Source organism: Pongo pygmaeus, chromosome 4 (genome assembly GCF_028885625.2).
Source record: "Pongo pygmaeus isolate AG05252 chromosome 4, NHGRI_mPonPyg2-v2.0_pri, whole genome shotgun sequence".
NCBI lineage: Eukaryota > Metazoa > Chordata > Mammalia > Primates > Hominidae > Pongo > Pongo pygmaeus.
The window spans coordinates 59,097,910-59,108,569 of NC_072377.2; the positions used below are offsets into that span (position 1 = coordinate 59,097,910).

A 10,660-nucleotide genomic window follows, 5' to 3' on the forward strand; every position below is an offset into this window, starting at 1 on the left:
TGAAGAAGTCCTTCACATCCCTTGTAAGTTGGATTCGTAGGTATTTTATTCTCTTTGAAGCAATTGTGAATGGAACTTGACTCATCATTTGGCTCTCTGTCTGTTATTGGTGTATAATAATGCTTGTGATTTTTGCACATTGATTTTGTATCCTGAGACTTTGCTGAAGTTGCTTATCAGCGTAAGGAGATTTTGGGCTGAAATGATGGGGTTTTCTAAATATACAATCATGTTATCTGCAAACTGGGACAATTTGACTTCCTTTTTTCCTAATTGAATACCCTTTATTTCTTTCTTTTGCCTGATTGCCTTGGCTAGAACCCCCAACACTACATTGAATAGGAATGGTGAGAGAGGGCATCTCTGTCTTGTGCCAGTTTTCAAAGGGAATGCTTCCAGTTATGGCCCATTCAATATGATATTGGTTGTGGGTTTGTCATAAATAGCTCTTATTATTTTGAAATACGTCCCATCAATACCTAGTTTATTTAGAATTTTTAGCATGAAGGACTGTTGAATTTTGTCACAGGCATTTTTTGCATCTATTGAGATAATCATGTGGTTTTGTCTTTGGTTCTGTTTATGTGATGGATTACGTTTATTTATTTGTGTATGTTGAACCAGCTTTGCATCCCAGGGATGAAGCCAACTTGGTTGTGGTGGATAAGCTTTTTGATGTGCTGCTGGATTCGGTTTGCCAGTATTTTATTGAGGATTTTTGCATCGATGTTTGTCAGGGATACTGGTCTGAAATTCTCTTTCTTTGTTGTGTCTCTGCCAGGCTTTGGTATCAGGATGTTGCTGGCCTCATAAAATGAGTTAGGGAGGATTCCCTCTTTTTCTATTGATTGGAATACTTTCAGAAGGAATGGTACCAGCTCCTCTTTGTACCTCTAGTAGAATTTGGCTGTGAGGCCTTCTGGTCCTGGACTTGTTTTGGTTGCTAGGCTATTCATTATTGCCTCAGTTTCAGAGCCTGTTATTGGTCTATTCAGGGATTCAGCTTCTTCCTGGTTTAGTCTTGGGAGGATGTATGTGTCCAGGAATTTATCCATTTCTTAGATTTTCTAGTTTATTTGTGTAGAGGTTTTTACAGTATTCTCTGAAGGTAGTTTGTATGTCTGTGGGATCAATGGTGATATCCCCTTTATCATTTTTTATTGCATCTATTTGATTCTTCTCTCTTTTCTTCTTTATTAGCCTTGCTAGCAGTCTATCTATTTTCTTGATCTTTTGAAGAAACCAGCTCCTGGATTTGCTGATTTTTTTGAAGGGTTTTTGTGTCTTTATCTCCTTCATTTCTGCTCTGATCTTAGTTATTTCTTGCCTTCTGCTAGCTTTTCAATTTGTTTGCTCCTGCTTCTCTGGTTCTTTTAATTTTGATGTGAGGATGTCGATTTTAGATCTTTCCTGCCTTCTCTTGTGGGCATTTAGTGCTATAAATTTCCCTCTACACACTGCTTTAAATGTGTCCCAGAGGTACTGATATGTTGTGTCTTTGTTCTCACTGGTTTCAAAGAATATCTTTATTTCTGCCTTTATTTTACTATTTACCCAGTAGTCATTCAGGAGCAGGTTGTTCAGTTTCCATGTAATTGTGTGGTTTTGAGTGAGTTTCTTTTTTTTTTTTTTTTTTTTGAGACAGAGTCTCACTCTTTCGCCCAGGCTGGAGTGCAGTGGTGCTATCTCAGCTCACTGCAAGCTCCACCTCCCCAGTTCAGGCCATTCTCCTGCCTCAGCCTCCCGAGTAGCTGGGACTACAGGTGCCCACCACCACGCCCAGCTAATTTTTTGTATTTTTAGTAGAGATGGGGTTTCACCGTGTTAGCCAGGATGGTCTTGATCTCCTGACCTCATGATCTGCCCGCCTCAGCCTCCCAAAGTGCTGGGATTACAGGCATGAGCCACCATGCCCGGCCTTGAGTGAGTTTCTTAATCCTGAGTTCTCATTTGATGGCACTGTGGTCTGAGAGACAGTTTGTTTTGATTTCTGTTCTTTTATGTTTGCTGAGGAGTGCTTTACTTCTAACTATGTGGTCAATTTTGGAATAAGTGTGATGTGGTGCTGAGAAGAATGGATATTCTGTTGATTTGCAGTGGAGAGTTCTGTAGATGTCTATTAGGTCCACTTGATGTAGAGCTGAGTTCAGTTCCTGGATATCCTTGTTAACTTTCTGTCTCATTGATCTGTCTAATGTTGACAGTGGGGTGTTAAAGTCTCCCATTATTATTGTGTGGGAGTCTAAGTCTCTTTGTAGGTCTCTAAGGACTTGCTTTATGAATCTGGGTGCTCCTGTATTGGGTGCATGTACATTTAGGATAGTTAGTTCTTCTTGTTGAATTGATCCCTTTACCATTATGTAATGGCCTTCTTTGTCTCTTTTGATCTTTGTTGGTTTAAAGTCTGTTTTATCCGAGACTAGGATTGCAACCCCTGCCTTTTTTTGTTTTCCATTTGCTTGGTAGATCTTCCTCCATCCTTTTATTTTGAGCCTATGTGTGTCTCTGCACATGAGATGGGTTTCCTGAATACAGCACACTGATGGGTCTTGACTCTTTATCCAATTTGCCCATCTGTGTCTTTTAATTGGGGCATTAGCCCATTTACATTTAAGATTAATATTGTTATGTGTGAATTTGATCCTGCCATTATGATGTTGGCTGGTTATTTTGCTTGTTAGTTGATGCAGTTTCTTCCTAGCATAAATGGTCTTTATGATTTGGCATGTTTTTGCCGTGGCTGGTACCAGTTGTTCCTTTCCATGTTTAGTGCTTCCTTTGGGATCTCTTGTAAGGCAGGCCTGGTGGTGACAAAATCTCTCAGCATTTGCTTGTCTGTAAAGGATTTTATTTCTCCTTCACTTATGAAGCTTAGTTTGGCTGGATATGAAATTCTGGGTTGAAAATTCTTTTCTTTAAGAATGTTGAATATTGGCCCCCACTCACTTCTGGCTTGTAGAGTTTCTGCCAAGAGAGCCGCTGTTAGTCTCATGGGCTTCCCTTTGTGGGTAACCCAACCTTTGTCTCTGGCTGCCCTTAACACTTTTTCCTTCATTTCAACTTTGGTTAATCTGACAGTTATGTGTCTTGGGGTTGCACTTCTCAAGGAGTATATTTGTGGTGTTCTCTGTATTTCCTGAATTTGAATGTTGGCCTGCCTTGCTAGGTTGGGGAAGTTCTCCTGAATAATATCCTGCAGAGTGTTTTCCAACTTGGTTCCATTCTCTCCATCACTTTTAGGTACACCAATCAAACATAGATTTGGTCTTTTCACATGGTCCCATATTTCTTGGAGGCTTTGTTCATTTCCTTTTCCTATTTTTTCCCTAAACTTCTTGCTTCATTTCATTCATTTGATCTTCAATCACTGATACCGTTTCTTTCACTTGATCAAATCAGGTACTGAAGCTTGTGCATCCATCACACAGTTCTCATGCCATGGTTTTCAGCTCCATCCCGTCATTTAAGGTCTTCTCTACGCTGTTTATTCTAGTTAGTCATTCATCTAATCTTTTTTCAAGGTTTTTCGCTTCCTTGCAATGGGTTCGAACATCCTCCTTCTCTTGGATAAGTTTGTTATTACCGACCTTCAGAAGCCTATTTCTGTCAAGTTGTCAAAGTCATTCACCATCCAGCTTTGTTCCATTGCTGGTGAGGGGCTGCAATCCTTTGGAGGAGAAGAGGCACTCTGGTTTTTAGAATTTTCAGCTTTTCTGCTCTGGTTTCTCCCCATCTTTGTGGTTTAATCTACTTTGGTCTTTGAGGGTGGTGACCTACAGATGGGGTTTTGGTGTGGATGTCATTTTTGTTGATGTTGATGCTATTCTTTCTGTTTGTTAGTTTTCCTTCTAACAGTCAGGTCCCTCAGCTGCAGTTCTGTTGGAGTTTGCTGGAGGTCCATTCCAGCATTCCAGACCCTGTTTTCCTGGGTATCACCAGCGGATGCTGCAGAACAGCAAATATTGCTGCCTGATCCTTCCTCTGGAAGCTTCATCTCCGAGGGGCACCCAGCTGTATGAGGTGTCAGTTGGCCCCTACTGGCAGGCATCTCCCAGTTAGGCTACATGGAGGTCAGGGACCCACTTGAGGAGGCAGTCTGTCCATTCTTAGAGCTCAAACTCCATGCTGGGAGAACCACTGCTCTCTTCAGAGCTTTCAGACAGGGACGTTTAAGTCTATGGAAGTTTCTGCTGCCTTTTGTTCAGCTATGCCCTGTCCCCAGAGGTGGAGTCTGCAGAGGAAGGCGGGCCCCATTGCGCTGTGGTGGGATCCACCAAGTTCGAGCTTTCTGGCCACTTTGTTTACCTTTTCAAGCCTCAGCAATGGTGGACACCCCTCCCCAAGCCCAGGCTGCCACCTCGCAGTTTGATCTTGGACTGCTGTGCTAGCAGTGAGCAAGGCTCTGTGGGCATGGGATCTGCTGAGCCAGGCATGGGATATAATCTCCTGGTGTGCCATTTACTAAGACTGTTGGAAAAGTGCAGTATTAGGGCGGGAATGTCCCGATTTTCCAGGTACCATCTGTCACGGCTTCCCTTGGCTAGGAAAGGGAAATCCCCTGACCCCTTGTGCTTCCCAGGTGAGGTGATGCCCCGCCCTGCTTCAGCTCACCCTCCATGGTCTGCACCCACTGTCCAACCAGTCCCAGTTAGATGAACCAGGTACCTCAGTTGGAAATGCAGAAATCACCCATCTTCTGCATCTATCATGCTGGGAGTTGCAGACCAGAGCTGTTCCTGTTCAGCCATCTTGGAATGATCCTCTATCCTGATACTTTAATAAGATAAAGACATCACGGGAAAATAAAGCTACAGATCAATATCTCTCATGAAGATAGATGCACAAATCCTCAGTAAAATACTAGCAAACCAGATCTAACTGCACATGAAAAATATTATTCACCATGACCAAGTGGGATTTATCACAGGTATGTGAAGTTTGTTCATCATTTGAAGATCAATTAATTCAATCCATCACATCTACAGGCTAAAAAAAGAAAATTTACATGATCATATCAATAGTTGCAGAAAAAGCATTTGACTTCCAAGTTCAAAACCAATTAATGACAAAACCTCTCAGTAAACTAGGAATAGAAGGGAACTTATTCAAATTGATAAAGGATAGTTACCAAAAACCTATAGTTAACATCATAGTTAATAGCAAGAAACTAGAGGCTTTCCCACTAAGACCAGGAACAAGATAAAGATGTCCCCTGTTACCATTCCTTTTCAACATTACACTGGAAATACTAGCTAATGCAACAAGAAAAAGAAATAAAAGGTACACAGATTGCAAAGGAAGAAATGAAACTGTCTCTGTTCACAAATTACATGATCGTCTATGCAGAAAATCCAAAAGAGTTGATTTAAAAAAAAAACCCTAGAACTAATCAGTGATTATAGCAAGGTTGCAGGATACAAGGTTATTATACAAAACTTAACTCCTTTCCTATATACCAGCTATGAACAGTGGAATTTGAAACTTAATACAATTTACATGTGCACAACAAACAATTAAATAGGTAAAAATCTAGCAGAATATGTACAAGATCTATATGAGAAAGCTACAAAACTCTGAGAAATGAAACCATGTTCATGTATAGGAAGACTCAATATTGTCAAAATATCAATTCTTTGAACTTGACCTATAGATATAACGCAATCCAGTCAAAACCCCAGTAAATTTTATGGATGTCCACAAACTGATTCTAAAGTTTATATAAAGAGGTAAAATACTCAGAATAGCCAACACAATATTGAAGAAGAACAAAGTTGGAGGACTGACACTACCCAACTTCAAGACTTACTATAAAGCTACAGTAATCAAGACAATGTGATATTGGTAAAAGAATAGACAAACAGATCAATAGAACAGAATAAAGCAGACCCCCCCAAAAAAAAATCAAAGACAATACAATGGAGGAAAGATAGTATTTTCACTCACTATTGGATATGTTATAGTATTTTCACTAACTACTGGATATCCAAGCCCACCTGGATAACCCAGGGAAATCTCTCCATGTCAATATCCTTAGCCTAATCACAACTGCAAAGACACTTTTTTCTTATAAGGTGACATTTATAGGTTCTTGGGAATAGGGTTTGATGTCTTTCAGTGGCTATTACTCAGACCACTACAAGTAAAATATGCGACTACTGTGGGCTGGGGTGGTTAAGGAATGTTTCATTGAAGAGTAAAATCTGGCTTTGAGGAATGAACTGGATTTTGCTGTGTTATATTGACAATGGGTTGGTGCATTAGTCAGGGTTCTCTAGAGGGACAGAACTAACAGGATTTATGTATATATGAAAGTGAGTTTATTAAGGAGAATTGACTCACACGATCACAGGGTGAAGTCTCACAATAGGCCATCTGCAAGCTGAGGAACAAGAAAGCCAGTAGTAGCTCAGTCCAGGTCCCAAAACCTCAAAAGTAGGGAAACTGACAGTGCAGCCTTCAGTCTGTGGTGGAAAGCGCTCAAGGCCCTGGCAAACCACTGGTATAAGTCCAAGAGTCCAAAAGCCAAAGAAGCAAAAGTCAGATGTTCAAGGGCAGGAAGCATCCGGCACAGGAGAGAAAGGTGAAGGCCAGAAGACTCAGCAAGTCAACTTATTCCACCTTCTTCCACCTGCTTTTTCTAGCCATGCTAGCAGCTGATTGGACGGTACCTACCCACACTGAGGGTGTGTCTGCCTCTCCCTGTCCACTGACTGAAATGTTAATCTCCTCTGGCAACACCCTTCCAGACACACTCAGGAACAATACTTTGCATCTTTTAATTCAATCAAGTAGATCCTTAATATTAACCATCACAATTGGTGTTAGCAATTGTAGGGGAGAAAAGGTAATACTTTTTCCTCATCCATCACAAGGGATGTGGCTGGCATCCCAGTTAATAAAATACAGATTAACAAATCATAACACATGTATTCAACCAAGACTTATGTGACACAGGAGCCTTCAGAAATGAAGATCCAAAGACCCAGGGAACACTGTCTTTTTATGCTTACATTCGATGAAGAAGGGAGACATGTAGAAATGTGATTGGACAAAAAGGGGGTGTGATCTGATGATAATAAACTAAAGGGGAAGCTGGGCGTGGTGGCTCACACCTGTAATCCCAGCACTTTGGGAGGCTGAGGCAGGTGAATCACAAGGTCAGGAGGTCGAGACCAGCCTGGCCAACATGGTGAAACCCCGTCTCTACTAAAAATACAGAAAATTAGCTGGGCATAGTGGTGGGTGCCTGTAATCTCAACTACTCAGGAGGCTGAGGCAGGAGAATAGCTTGAACCTGGGATGGGGAGGTTGCAGTGAGCCAAGATCACTCCACTGCACTCCAGCCTGAGCAACAGAGCGAGACTCTGTCTCAAAAAAATAAAATAAAATAAAGGGAACTCAGCAAGGCCTGCTTGTTCAGATTCTTAATGGCCTCTCTGTGTAGTATTCCTTTCCTCTGGGTATAGGGTAGGACAGTTGACACATGAGGGTCTTATGACCTAATTCAGGGAAGGTAGGTTGGAGAATTCCTTTGTGGCCAGTTCTCACACAGAAAGATGGGGGAAAGTCAGAGAGCAACCTTTCTGTGTCTGCTATTTTCTCAGTTTTCAGGTGCCATACTTTGGGGTAGTGTGTCCCAAACTCTGACATAACCTATTGGGGAATACCTTTGTTCTGCTTGATTGGATGTATCTGGATAGAGGTCAAGTGTGCAGAGGGAAAGAAGGATTTTAAAAAATTGGCTTAAGGCCAGAATATGGAAGGCCCTGAATTTTGTGATTAAGAGTTTGAGCCTGATAGACAGTGGGATACCACTGAAGGACTGAAGCAGCGAAGTCATGTGTGCAAGTATTGCTTTAGGAAAATCAAACTGGCAATAATTTATAGCAGCAATGCCCCAAATTTTTGGCACCAGGGACTGGTTTTGTAGGAGACAATTTTTCCACAGACTGGGGAGAATGGTGTCAGAGGCATTAGATTCTCTTAAGGAGCATGCAACTTAGATCCCTCATATGCACAGTTCATAATAGGGTTCGTGCTCCTATGAGAATCTAATGCCATGGCTGATCTGACAGGAGGAAGGCCTTAGGCCACAATGCTCCCTCACCCACTGCTCACCCCCTGCTGTGTGGCCTAGTTCCTAACAGGACATGGACTGGTACTGGTCTGTGGCCCTGGGTCACAGACCAGTTGTAAATCAGGGACCCCTGATTTACAGGATACTTTAGAAGAGAAGGAAGTGAGAGTCAGGGAACCAATTTAGGAATCTATTGATCCTTGAGTTGTAAGATAAGGAAAGTTGGAATTAGAATGGTGGATGTGGGAAAGGAAAGCAAGAGATGGAGTCAGAAACAGGGCCGACTTCAATAGGCTTGTGAACTCCGAAGCCTCCTGCACTTCATTTAATTCCCCGCTATCATTGTGCTGAAATTCTTAATAAATTTGTATTTTGTAAGTGAAGTTCAATGAGACAATGGACCATATGCATGAGCAGACAATACAGGCACAATCTTGTTCTGTCATTCCTTGCCATCCCTTGCCTCCCCGTGTGCATAGAACATTCAAGATGCCCCATGAGCACAGAATCCCAGTGGACCCATAATGCATTGGAGCTCAGTGTGATACAAATTGAGTACAAGGCAAGCATGTTACCTCCATGAGTGAGTAAGCAGAGGCTCTGATAAACCTGACGAGCCATGCTTTCTGTTCAGTCTTGGTCAGAACACAGAAAGAAGGCAAAGGCATTCTAAGAAACATGAACTAACAAGGAACTCTATCACATCCTTTCTCACCTTCGTTACTTTCCTGTATCAGTCAACCATGTAGGCTGAAAATGATGACAAATTAGAAAAGAGAGAGGGTAGGGCAACCCATAGTTTTGTTTTCTTCTTTATTCTTGAGTATGCTTCTTTAAAAGCCTTCTAAAGTCCTTTTTGACTCATCAGTGAGCCAAAGGTAGAAAGTGTTAGAAGGGGTGCATACAAAAACAGGTGAGCTCTGCCTGCTCTGTTGCCTGCCACCGCTGCCCGAACCCGAGTGGTTCACTGCACGGTGAAGACAGATTCCGGATGCCAGGAAGTCATGCCTCCAATCTCAGACGCTATGTCCACCAAAGACTCCGTGATTCTGGCCTGCAGTGGCAGCCTGGACACCTCCTGCATCCTCCTGTGGCTGAAGGAACAAGGCTATGACATCATTGCCTACCTGGCCAACATTGGCCAGAAGGAAGACTTCGAGGAAGCCAGGAAGAAGGCACTGAAGTTTGGGGCTAAAAAGGTGTTCATTGAGGATGTCAGCTCAGCAGGGAGTTTGTGGAGGAGTTCATCCGGCCGGCCATCCAGTCCAGTGCACTGTATGAGGACTGCTACCTTCTGGGCACCTCTCTCGCCAGGCCCTGCATCGCCTGCAAACAAATGGAAATCACCCAGTGGAAGGGGGCCAAGTATGTGTCCCACAGCACCACGGGAAATGGGAACAATCAGGTCCAGTTTGGGCTAATTTGCTATTCGCTGGCCCCCCCAGATAAAGGCCATTGTTCCCTGGAGGATGCTCAAATTCTACAACCAGCTCAAGGGCCACAATGACCTGATGGAATATGCAAAGCAACACAGGATTCCCATCCCGGTTACTCCCAAGAACTTGTGGAGCATGGACGAGAACCTCATGCCCATCAGCTACGAGGCTGGAATCCCGGAGAACCCTAAGAACCAAGCACCTGCAGGTCTCTACACAAAGACCCAGGACCCGGCCAAAGCCCCCAACACCCCTGACATTCTCGAGATCGAGTTCAAAAAAGGAGTCCCCGTGAAGGTGACCAATGTCAAGGATGGCACCACCCACCAGACCTCCTTGGAGCTCTTCATGTACCTGAACGAAGCTGTGGGCAAGCAGGGTGTGGGCCGTATTGACATTATGGAGAACCGCTTCATTGGAATGAAGTCCCGAGGTATCTACCAGGCCCCAGCAAGAACCATCCTTTACCTCGCTCATTTAGACACCAAGGCCTTCACCATGGACCAAAAAGCGCGCAAAATCAAACAAGGCCTGGGCTTGAAATTTGCTGAGCTGGTGGATACCGGTTTCTGGTACAGCCCTGAGTGTGAATTTGTCTGCCACTGCATCGCCAAGTCCCAGGAGCAAGTGGAAGGGAAAGTGCAGGTGTCCGTCCTGGAGGGCCAGGTGTACATCCTTGGCCAGGAGTCCCCACTGTCTCTCTACAAGGAGGAGCCGGTGAGCATGAACGTGCAGGGTGATTATGAGCCAATTGATGCCACTGGGTTCATCGACATCAATTCTCTCAGGCTGAAGGAATATCATCGTCTCCAGAGCAAGGTCACCGCCAAATAGCCCCCTGTACAATGAGGAGCTGGGGCCTCCTTAATTTGCTGATCCCCCAAGTACAGGAGCTAATTGTTGTGATAATTTGTAATTGTGACTTGTTCTCCTCGGCTGGCTGCATAGTGGTGCTGCCAGGCCCCAGCTTTGTTCTCTGGTCCCCCTGAAGCCTGCAAACGTTGTCATCAAAGGGAAGGGTGGGGGGCAACTGTGGTGGGGAGCTATAAAATGACAATTAAAAGATTAAAAAAAAAAACCTGTGAGTTCCTTTTATACAGTGTTTTCACCATTCTGGTAAGAACCTGAAACTCAAGTGCGTTTGTGA

General features: G+C 43.5%; 1 pseudogene; it reads left to right on the plus strand.

Annotated features, from left to right (window-relative positions):
* Positions 1-9,102: 9,102 nt before the first annotated feature.
* Positions 9,103-10,347, plus strand: LOC129037478 (argininosuccinate synthase-like; annotated as a pseudogene).
* The last annotated feature ends 313 nt before the right edge of the window (positions 10,348-10,660 follow it).